This window comes from Onychomys torridus, chromosome 9 (assembly GCF_903995425.1).
Source record: "Onychomys torridus chromosome 9, mOncTor1.1, whole genome shotgun sequence".
Taxonomy (NCBI): domain Eukaryota; kingdom Metazoa; phylum Chordata; class Mammalia; order Rodentia; family Cricetidae; genus Onychomys; species Onychomys torridus.
In genome coordinates this window covers 82,577,480-82,590,372 of record NC_050451.1, presented here as the reverse complement: position 1 = coordinate 82,590,372, position 12,893 = coordinate 82,577,480, and positions in this window count along the sequence as shown.

The window sequence follows — 12,893 nt, the reverse complement described above, 5'->3', positions numbered from 1 at the left end:
GGACAATCTGTAGAATAGGTTTCCTCCTTCTACCATTTGCTACATGCAATTAAACTATGTTTGTCAAATTTCAAGGCAGGATCATTTTATTAATGAACCAACTAACAAATTTCTGGATAATAATTTTTGGGCTATCAATTTTTTCTCTTGATTTTCTTTATTTTTGAGATTATAATTTAATTACATTTTTCTCCCATTTCCTCTTTCCAAACTTTCCCACTGACTCCTGCCCTCTTTCCTTCAAATGCATTGCCTATTCGTTCATCAACATTATTCCTTGCTATCTGTGTGTTTGTGTGTCTCTGTGTGTGTGTCTGTAACTAACAACCTTAAAGGAAAAGTCCCAGATATAATGAAAAGCAGAGGAAGGCAATTTATTCAACACGACCACTCTGGAAATCAGTATTCAGGCTCCTAATAAGATGTCATAAGTTTGAAAACAAGGCAAAAGTTAAGTACAACTAAGAAGTTCTGTTGAAAGTATTGTCAAGCCCTCCATTGATTATAATTTCTATTGCAAAGTGGTCAAAACCTATTCCGAACCATCTGCAAACTCTATGGAGACATATCACTCCTCCTCAATCGATCACCATACTGTAGTTTTCTTCTCACAACATGAGATTCATCGGAAAATTCCAACAGTATAGAGACCAGGTTTTCAATAGTACAATAGTTAAAAGAATAAATATAAATACTTCTCTTTAGAAGCTCTTCCTTCTTGTCAGGACTGAGACTTACCTTAAATATAACCAGTGCCACAAAGGATGGTTTTGATACTGGAATGAATATGTGAACTGAGCAGCAATATTCATTTATCTCTGCTTTTGTATTATAATGCTTATGCTTCCTTGTGATTTTGCCCTCATGAAGCCCCCATGATGGCACATTGTTGCAACAATAAGAAATATGCACATTATTGCACCAATAAGAAAATTACCTGAACAGAAAACTGATAGAATGAAGTGAGGCTGTAGCACGATAAACATGCCTGTGTGGTACCAAGGCATTCATACCTGGTTTATCAGAGGAAGGTGGAAGACTTTTTCACAATAGGCTAGAGGAACCCAAGACAGATCTAAGCAGAGCTTGTCAGACCATCACTAAGAGTTGGAAAGGTCAAAGTGCTTATAGAAATGAACACAATGGAGATCTAACTGAAGATCTCAAAGTGTAACAGACACTCTACTGAAAACTGAGTAAAAAACAGTCTTTATGTAGTTTACCAATTATCGTGGTTCTGTTTTTTAAACTCCTGAAAACCCGAGTAAGGCTGCAAAAAGTAATAGGTTAATTTATTTGATAGTAAAAATACTCAGGAAAGCACTTAGGCACATTAGCGGTCCATTTTCTTTATGAGAGTCTGTGGAAAGAGAGCACTAGTGAAAGAAAAATTTACAAAACATTGTATCATTTGTAAGAGAGAGAGTTTGACTAGGGACAAAGTTAAAGACAGAGGTGGTCCATAGTTAGCTTTGGCTGTCAGCTTGCCATGAAAACTGGAATCCCATGGGAAGAGGAAACCTGAATAATTGCCTACATCAGATTGGCCTATGGCATATCTTGGAGGATTTTCTTAATTGGTAAATGTTGTCAGAGGTCCAAGGCCATTTTTGCAAACATCTCTAAGCTTTAGGGATGGGCTGTTTAGGAAAAGAAGTTGAAGACACACCTGAGAGTAAGTCTTTTATCTGCTTTGCTCATGTTTCCATCCTATGTTCCTGAGTGGATACTGCCGAGTCCACTCAATAACGGGCTGTAACCTGTCAGGTTAGTAAGAACCACTTTCCTCAAGGTACTTTTGGACAGTGTTTCATCACAGCAATAGATAAGCAAACTAGAACAGGAAATGGTTCCAGGGTGTAGGAATGTGGGGGTACTTCTTTGATGGATCTGCCCATGTTAGGCTATTTTAGAAGATTGGGGAAGTGTTTGGAACTTGGGATGGATGTGCTCAGAGATTATCTCACTATTACTTATGGAGCTTGGCAATAAGAATGTTGAAAGAAGTGTAGACTACAGAGAATGATTTTCTTCAAACTGAAAAAAATATCGGGGATATCTAGGTGATAGTATGAATTAATTAATAATCTGTGATTTCTGGTCAACTTACTCTAAAGAATCAGCTAGGATTATAACAAGGGACCAGAATCACTGAAGCAAAAAAAAACAAAAAAAAAAAACAAAAACAAAAAAAACAAAACAAAAAAAAATAATTTTCTTCCCTGGGACAATAGATTGGAAAGTTAGGGTTGAAAAATCACCATTGATTAATAAACAGCCAGCATGATTCATGTGAAAATCTTTTTTGTTTTGTTTTGTTTTGTTTTTTGAGACAGGGTTTCTCTGTAGCTTTGGAGTCTGTCCTGGAACTAGCTCTGTAGACCAGGCTGGCCTCAAAATCATAGAGATCCACCTGCCTCTGCCTCCTTAGTGCTGAGATTACAGGCGTGAACCACCACCGCCCAGCGTTTGATGTGAAGTCTTCTGGGAAATATTCTTGGTGGCTAATTTTATGTCACCTGACATGGTCTATATTCAACTAAGAAAAGGGAAGCTCGATTAAAGAAAAGTCTCTAGATGTTGTTGTAAATATTTAAGTCTATAGTGCATTTTCTTAATTAGTGATTGATGGGGCAGGGTCCAGCCCATTGGTGGGACATCCCTAGGCTTGGGATCTTGGGTCCTATATGAAAGCATACTGAGGAAGCGATAGAGAGCAAGCTAGTAAGCAGCACTCCTCCAGTTCCTCTGCCTCAGATCCTTCCTTCATGTCCTTTCTCTGTTTGAATAACTGTCATCATTTCTTTCAGTAATGAATGGTGATATGGAAGCATAAGCCAAATAAATTCTTTCCTCCTCAATTTGTATGTGATCATGGTGTTTATCACAGAAATAGTAACCATAATGCAGACAATATTCATCCAAGATTCGCACATACAGTTGTGCAGTGGGGGAGGACAGACTGGATGTCAAAGCAGAAAACAAATTGGTAGCATATAAGAGCTTCCTGTGTGGTACTGGTTTTGAAGGTAGCTGAGACTTAGGACTATGAAAAGCCAGGAGATGCTATTGGTAAAATGGCTTAGTTGTAGAGGACACTTTGATATACTTTGTACACAAGGATGGTCACATGACAGCCAAAGACAATAGTATGGGTTGATAGGAGCTGGCATGAGCCTACCAAGGAACTTTTGTGTTCAGTGTAGCAGATAGTGGGAGAAGTGTGGAAACTCAGCCTTTACAGTCAAGAATACATTGGATAAGCCCCAGACAACAGATACTGAACTTTATAGGATGTTTGACTTTTGTTTAGCTTTCATATGAATGAAATGATGCCTGATTCTTCCATCTTGGACTAACAGAGTATCTAACTTATTTGGGAATTTACATGAGCCCACAGTTCAGAGGTTTTGGATTTCTAAAGAGAATATAGACCTTCAAATCATTGGAATTTTTAAAACGATGGTGAGACTTTTAAGATTTGGACTGTGTTTTATATTGTGATATTAACATGAGATCTCTGGAAAAAGAAACAAAAAAAGTTATGTATGGCTTACGATGAATATGTTTTGCATAAAATTTGGCAAGTGGTAGAATATTATAGTGAGTTATAACTACCAATTTGAATCAAAACTAGAATGAGCTAAGAAGAGTCATTGTCAATTTGGGAATTTACTCCATCATATTAGTGAATGCCATGACTATGGGGCATTTTCACAAATGGTAATTGTTTTAAGAGAAAGCATCCAGCTGTGTAAGAAGGGTAGCTGAAAATGAGCCTTGATGCAAGGTGGTAAGCAACCCCAAAGGTTGATGTTTATTCAAGCTTTTGAATTGGCTTCTTGCCTTAGTTACCTTCAATGATGGACTGAAAAGTGGAAGTTTAAAGAAACTGATATTTACTCAAGATATATTTGAACATCAAATATATCAAACAACAACAGATAGTATGGGCAAGGTATCCTTAATTTTTGAAGTTGTTAATACCACTGATAAGATTAGTGTTATGAATGAGAGAAATATCAAGTTTTCAGAAAACAAGACCCCATGAATTGACATTTACAAATTGTGAAAAGGCCAAATAATTTGAATTAAGACATTCTAAACTGAAAATGCTGCTGAAGGTTTTCCTGCTTAAAACAACTGCCTAAGTTAAGGTGATGTCTCTTCAGTGTCAGTGTAGCAGGCACAAAGAGGATATTGAAATTGCAGTTCAATGCTTGCAGACTACTAGCACTTAACAGAACTTGAGATTCTCTTCTATATTATTGGATTTGCAGGCATTAAGTATAGACAAATAAGGTATTGTAGTGACTTGTACCAAAGCTCAATAAAAGCACCAACAGCCAGTAAATGTGTGGCAGATTTGGATTACCTGTAAGAAGAACAATAGATACTACTATATGATGCTGGGAAGGTCAAGCAGAAATGCAATGAACACCTGTGGATTTTAGAGATGCTTAGACTATGGAACTACTTAATCTTGCCTTTATGGCCTGATTTCTTCCTTCTGAGATTGAATTATTACTTTGTATCACTGTATACTGGAATTGTATACTTTATGTTTACTGATTCTCCAGGGGCTCACAGGTAAGCACTGATGTTGCATTGTAAAAGACATTTTGTTCTCCTGGCTTTTGAACAGTATTGGGACTGTTAAAGGCTACTGAGAATTTTAGAAATGGAATAAACGTACTCCCTGTTCTAAGACGAAAATGAGATTTTAGAGGGGGATGTGTGAAATGTTATGTGAAGCAATGCATTTGGGAGAGAAGGTGATGTTAATTAACCTTTAGAGATTGTAGTGGTTAATCTTCACTGTCAATTTTATTGGATTTAGAATTACAATGAAAACACTTCTCTGAATATACATGGAAGGGTATTACAAGAAAGGTTTCACTGAAGAAGGAAGACTGTGCCCAAATGTGAGTGTCACTACTAATGTATTGGGCCTTGAATGAAATAAAAATGAGAAAGCATGTTATATGCCATTGTTATTTTACCTGTTCTTCCGGACTGGTAAAGAATATGGTCTGCTGTCTGCTGCTCCTGTTGCCATGAATGCTTAAATACAATGGGTTATACTTACAACTGGGATCTAAAATAGACTCTTCCTTATTAAATTTCTGTTGCCATTTTTTTTTTTGTCAAAGCAGCAATAAAATCAACTAACCCAAAGTACAAGGCAAATGAATATAATACATCTTTTGTATTCATATAGATTCATAGTCCAATCTTGCATCACTAGTGTTCAATAGATAGAAAGCTAAAAAATTATGGATTAAAACTGCAATGGTTAAGTCTATGATAATTACAGATAAATGCTTTCTTGATATTTGGTCATTATTATCTTATTTATAAGAAACAACATACCAATTATTTGTCAAATGTGATATATAAAACATAAATCTATCCAGGAATGGAAGAAAATGAAGCATAATTTTGGTGTTGAATTTAAAGGATCATCATTGCCCAATAAGGCTAAAATAAATAACAGGTTAATAAACACACCTAAACAAAACTTTTTACTTATTAGACTCAGGAAACATTGGCAAAAAGGTTTCTGAAATAATTAAAAACTAGAAGATAAGAAAAGGGCTGTGAAATATCACCTACTAGGCAAGATACAGTCATTGTAGTCTCAAACTCACAATGACTATGCATACTTGCACTGGGGTTTGCAGAAGAATGGACTTATCTACACACATGTCAGGATTGAACATGGAGTAAAGAAGCTCTCTCTCTCTCTCTCTCTCTTACTTCCTGATTGTTACTGGTAGATTGAAGGAACAGAAGCTAATGGCTTTAAGTTGTGTACCCTCTGATGACCCCATGATATTCCAATAATTAATCCCCATCCTATCGTCTCATAGATGGCCCTGGTTTCAATAAATGGGTCACAAAACAAAACTATACATTATGAATCTAGGTATGTAGGCAAACATTAGCATGGGCATGGACATGTTTGATAAGGTCAAGAGAGGCTCTATTAACACTCAGTTGGAGGATGCTATACAAAGGTGAAAGTGACCCATATTCTTACTTGAATTCTGTAGCAATTATACATGGAACAATTAAGAATCCTGGGCAGAGTTTTGTGCCAAAAGTGCACTCTACACAGTATTTTGGGATTCAGAGCCCCAGAATTACTGCCACCCTCAATATATGGTCTAGTCAGTTAAACAGTGATGGAATACAAAAGGTAAATATATCAAAGTGGAACACACATTTATATTGTCTCCCATTGGCTGATCTCCCTGATATGGCCATTCCAGGGGATTAAGGGAATGACAAATTTCATTTGGACAAGAATTTAAAGAAGAAGATATTTTAGATGTTATCCTTTCAGTTCCATAAGCAAGGCAAACACTTTCTGCAGTTTTTTTTTTGGTTTTAAATTGTTCATTCTCCCAAAATGTTCACACTCTACCTGTGTGTATTTGCTGTTCTGCTGTAGCACACTGCTGTCCTTTCATGAGACTACACTATCTATTTCACAACTAACATCAACAGAAGCAGACACTTGAGTTGATTTTTAACAAGTAGAATAGAAAAAAAAAAATATGTTACCTTGTCATTTCCAAGGAACTTTGATTATTAGTCAATCTTGTACCTTCACAAATTTTTGAATGCTAGCTTGAGATGTGTGCTTTAAGATGCATATGCTGTTCTACTTGAAGCTCTGTTCCATTTGAAAGAACTTGTGTAGGTTCCCTGATAGAAATCTCTAGCTGAGTTCCAGGGTTAATTCTTAAGTTATTGTTCTTTCTTGTTCACTCTTTTTGCCATCTTCTGACTGTAATGAAAAAGGAGCCTAAATAGGAGTCACTTTGCTAAGTTCAGAAAGCACAGGGATAGGTAAAGGATACTATCAATATATTTTCTCATACTTGAACACTTTTGGATAGCTTGCAATACAAATGATGTGCATGCAGCAGAAATTGATTACTAGAACTGTTACAAACCCAGCTCATACCATATGAGGTTAATATTAAAACTGGACAATAGCAGAATAAAATAAGACTACAGAATCAACTAAGTAGGGTTTAATAACTGGCTCACAGGGACTGAAAATGCAGGCAGAAGTTTCCCATCCTGACGGCCCAGTCCCAATTAACTACTCTGAGGCATATATTAATCATAAATGTTCATCTGATGGCTCAGGCTTGTTACTACCTAACTCTTACATTTAAATTAATTCATATTTCCTAGCTATGCTTTACCACATGGTTCATGGGTTGTTACCTAATGTTCTATACATTCTGCTTCCTTGGTGGCTGGCTGGTGTCTCCTCTGAGTCTGCCCCTCTACCCAACATTGTCTGTTTCACTCTGCCATCTGTTCTTCCTCTGTTCAGCCATTGGCTAGTCAGCTTGGTTATTAAAACAATCTCAGTGACGAACCTTCACAACGTACACAGCGATTATTCCACAGCATTTTCATTTTTTTTCTAATTAAAGAGGAAGGTTTGAATTTTAACGTATTCAAACTATATATGACAAAAACCGTTATCAAGTAAGAGTGACAGGTACAACATCTAGTCTATTTGTATTTAGCAAAATTAGAGAAGATATTTTATCTTTGTGAGTCTAAAGTTTTATACTTAATTTGCCTTCTATCATTACTAAGGAAAACTATAACTACATAGTCTTCTACTCCATCAAAGACCCCAGAAGGATGAAATATTACCTAATGACAGGGACATTAGGCTGCCTGGAAAGTCATCCAAAGTGCCTTTGAAACATTGGGTCATACAACTCTGGCCTACAGGCCTAGAATATCTAACAGACTTTTCTGTGAAGCAGAGAATTTTGAAGGAATGACTTACTTTGTCTTGGCAAAGTTCAGCAATCACTTTTCTTGCTTTCTACTGGTCCAGTTTCAACAGTATCTGTCAACAATTGAGGACATTATAGTTTCTTTGCCATAAAGAAACCAAACTCTGTATGGAGTTTCTTCAATGACCATTTTCTCTGAAGTAGATTGCTGCTGCCAGGAGCAGACATGTCTCACTGTCATGAAAACATTTAGGATATTAAACATATTAAATGCCATGTTTTGTAGGTCTTTGAATTGTTTGAAAACCATCATCTATCTATCTAAATATATATGTGTATGACCTTGAAAACACATCTAACGTTACTATAGGATTGACTATTATAGATTACTAACTACTAATCTGTATTTCTTAATTGTACATTACATTTCTAAATGAGCTGTAAAAGCACAATACCTTAAATAAGAGTAGAAATATACATAAAATATAACGAAATTAACTTTAAATTTGTATCAATAAACCAAATCTACTCCAATATAAAATACTGAAAATAAATTGTAGTGGGTTTTTTTTGGATTAGATTCAATAATATACTCTTTTATCTCATTTTTATATTATTCCCCCCTTTCTCCTTAAGAAAGAGATCTTAGAACTTAACTCCTTTGTTTTGCTTTTTTCCTGATCATAACCAATAACAACTTGTGACTAATCTCCCTTAAATGATATAAACTTCCATAACCCATTTTTGGGGAATGTAAGCATAATTGTCTATACTAATTCCTGTTGATTTGGTTTCTGGTAATTATGGTGGTATTGGGCTCCCCAAAATATTGTGTACCCTAATAAACTTATCTGGCGTAATAGAACCGAACAGCCACTAGATATAGAGTCCAGAAAGTAGTGGCACACATGCTTTTAATCCTAGCATTCCAGAGGCAGAGATCCACCTGCATATCTGTGAGTGCAAGGCCACACTGGAAACAGCCAGGCATGGTGACTTATGCCTTTAATTCCAGGAAGTAAGCCTTTAATTCCAAGAAGTGATGGCAGAAAGCAAAAAAGTATATAAGGCATGAGGACCAGGAATGAGAGCTGGTTAAGCCTTTAGGTTTTGAGTAGCAGTTCAGCTGAGATTTATTCTGGATGAGGGCTCAGAGGCTTCCAGTCTGAGGAAACAGGATCAGCTGAGGAATTGACAAGATGAGGTAGCTGTGGCTTGCTCTGCTTTTCTGATCTTTCAGCATTCACCCCAATATATGGCTTTCATGTTTGTTTATATTAATAAGACATTTTAAGATTAGTGCTACAGATAATCTTTGGACACTGAGAAAATTTAGGATAATTGTGTAGCCTTGGCTGTAGTATTCTGTGAATCTGGATATTCTCGGTCAGCAGCCTTGAGGCTGTTTTGAGTGTTGGATCACCTAGGTCACTCATTTTCATTGGTGTCTGGAATGCTTGTTCTGAAAATACATAAACTTTTAAAGGTAACATACATATCTGCATTAATACAAATGTGGTCTATTCATTGTACATAAGTTAACTAAACATGAATTTTTAGCAGGTATTTGAACAGGTAAATTATATATCACATGTCTTGTAGTTATTCTAACTTTATTTCTTTATGTTTGTGATCAGAATTTTAAGGGGTCTTCCTCTGTCAAACCTGATTTTCTTTAAACTCAATATGAATCCACAGCCTTTCATTTCCTGTGGAAATAAAAGCATAATATCTCCCCAAAGGTAACACCTCTTGTAACTTAAATTTTGAAGTCAGGACACCTTTAAAATATATAGTTTGGTTGAATCTACAGTTTTTGTAATCCAGTGTCTCTTAGCAGTCAAAGAAAAATCAAGGACAAAACCATGACATGCAGGATACAGATTCTCTGTGTATTTCCCATCTTTATGTGGCTTATTAAATTTTTTTTCTCTACTGCTTAGAGGTTTTTTTTTTTCCATCTGAATATGTTTTTATTGTGTATCTGTTACCTTTTCTGTCTGCATGAGCAAATACTCTAAGCCCACCATGTAGCATGCTGGCCAAGCTCTCAAGCCCATGGGCAGCAACTAAGAGAAGCCTTTCTCAACTGTGGCCAGTCTCTGTTGGAGTCTGCAGGAACCTTCCATGCCACTTTACTCATGGAAGTTGGTGGTCAGCTCCATCACCCAGGCAGCTGCTTGGGAGAGAGGCTAGCATGAAACTGTGATACTAGAAAGTTGCATCTGTGTGTGTGTGTGTGTGTGTGTGTGTGTGTGTGTGTGTGTGTGTGTGTTTAGAAGCTTTTCAAAGCTTTTTAATGCTTTATGTAGATTTACACCAGACAATGGATGTCATTTGTAGATGGTAGTTTTGCTGTCCTATAGCCACTCTCAAATACTCAGAGGCTTAATATTACTTATAAATGTGAGCCAATAGGTCAGACTTGACACTACTTAACTCTTACATTTAAATAAACCTGTATTTCCTATCTACACTTTGCTATATAGTTCATGGATTGTTACCCCATTTTCTATATATCCTGCTTCTTCAGCAGCTGGCTGGCATCTCCTCTGATTTTGCCCATCTCCTTCCCATTCTCAATCTGGCTTTCCTGTCTAACCTGTATCTAATCAGCTATTGGCTAGTCAGTTTGACAATTAAACTAATCACAGCAACAAAACTACATAATGTACAAAGGGAAGATTCCACAGCATGAAACAGCAAGTATGGAGCCTGCATGGGTCTGCACTATGTCCCCTGCTTATATGTTGTGGTTGTTTAGCTTTTTTTTTTTTTTTTTATGTGACATCTAACAGTATAGGTGTCTCTGACTCTGACTCTTATGACTTCTCTTTGGATACCTTTTCTCCTACTGTATTGCCTCACCTAACCCAAATATGATGGTTGTGTCTAGCCATATTGTAACCTGTTATATCATGGTTGGTTGATATCCCTTGGAGGCCTGCTCTTTTCTAAAGGTGAACAGAGGAGGAGGTGATCTGGGAAAAGGGGAGTTAATGTGAGTGGGAGACAGACTGATAGGAGTATAGGGATCAGAAACTGTACTTCCCTTCTCCCCCAGATCCATTCCCCTTTTGTTTCCTCTTCAGAAAAGAGCAGGCCTCCAAAAGAGGACAGACAAACAGGGCACAAACAAGATACAGCAATATAAGAAATGAAACTCCATATAGAGGCTGGAAAAGGCAACCCAACAGGAGGAAAACAGTCTTAAGAGAAGACAGAAGAGTCAGAGATACACCCATTCACGCTGTTAGGAATCTTACAAATACACAAAGCTAACAATCATAACATTAGTAGAGGACTTGATACAGACCCACACAAGTCCCATATTTGCCCTTTCAGCTTCTGTGAGCTCATGTGAGTCCTGCTTAGTTGATTTAGTGGGACATGTTCTCTAAGTATCACTCTGACTCTTACACTTATATGTAATCCTCCCCCACTTCCACACAACTCCCTGAATTTCAAGGGAAATGTCCACATGGAGACTTCCAATTTAGACTCTCTCTGGTTGAAATCTTCATTTCTATGTTCTAGTCTCTGTGACAAGAGAAGGTCTCCTGAAGGCTATGAAAAGAGAACAATAGACACCAATCTACCCACAAAATCTTCCACTACAATCTGTCCAGCCTGAAAAAATGTGCTGGGGCAATGGTGGCTAAGAACTTGTGGGAATATCTAATTTAACTTGAGGTCCACTCCGCAAAAGGGAATCCATGCTCAACACTGCTTGGATGCCAAAAACAGGAGACTGGACAGCCAAGAGATCTAAATTAGAATCAAGCACAACTGATTAAAGCAATAAAAAAAAATGATTATTAATGATATTCTGCTATATTTACAAATTTCTGCCTTGTCTGGTTGCCATCAGAAGCTTCTTCAAGCATCAAATGAGAGCTGATATGAGAACCCCAACCAGATATCAGGGATGGCCTTTTAGGGGAAGAAAGCTTAGGGGAGCAGGAGATCCCAGCTGGATCAAGAACAGAAAGGGAGAACAAGGAATAACAGACCATGATAAATTAAGACCACATGAGAACAGGAATAGGCAGAGTGCTGGAGAGGTCCCCAGAAATCCACAATGACACATCCTCTGTAGACTGCTGGCAATGGTCGAGAGAAAGCCTGATCTGACCTAGTCTGGTGATCAGATGGCCAAACACCCTAACAGTCATGCTGGAACTCTCATCCAATAACTGATGGAAGTGGATGCAGAGATCCTCAGCCAGTCCCCAGGTGGAGCTCCAGGTATCCAATTGTCAAGAAACTGGAGGGACTGCAAGAGCGTGAATTGTTGAGACCAAGATTGGAAAAAGCACAGGGACAAATAGCCAAATGAATGGAAGCACATGAATTATGAACCAACAGCTGTGGAGCCCCCAGCTGGATCAGGCCCTCTGGATAAGTGAGACAATTGAATAGCTTGAACTGTTTGGGAGGCATCCAGGCTGTGGGACCCAGACCTGTCCTTAGTGCATGAGCTGGTTGTTTGGAACCTTGGGCTTACACAGGGACACTTTTCTCAGCCTGGAAGGAGGGAACTGGACCTGCCTGTACTGAATCCACCAGGTTGAAATGAATTCCCAGGGAAGTCTTGGCCCTGGAGGACATGGGAATGGAGGGGAGGGGATGGGGGAGAAGGTGGGGGTAGGTGCAGGAGGGGGGAGACAGGGGAACCCATGACTGATGTGTAAAATTAAAACACAAATATAATAATAATAATAATAATAATAATAATAATAATAATAATATTAAAGAAACTGCTATATTGTTTTACATTAAAAAATGGAGAAGGAAATATTGGCTCCAGATCATAACTGTTCTTAGTATGTTGAATTGGGATGGCTATATATTTAGAAAAGGTATTTTTTGAATGTAGAGTTAATGTTGGAATATTTTAAATTGGGGAAAATGGTGATGAGTTTAATGTGTTTTGCAGGGTGAATATGAATTTTAGAGGACAGAGTCAGTGTATATTAGGATGATTAATTCTCTCTGTCTCTGTCACTGTCTGTCTGTCTCTGTCTCTGTCTTTGTCTCTCTCTGTGTCTCTGTCTCTCTCTTTCTTTCTCTCTCCAAAAAAAAGAGTATCTTCCTGGAATCATAGAATGTGAC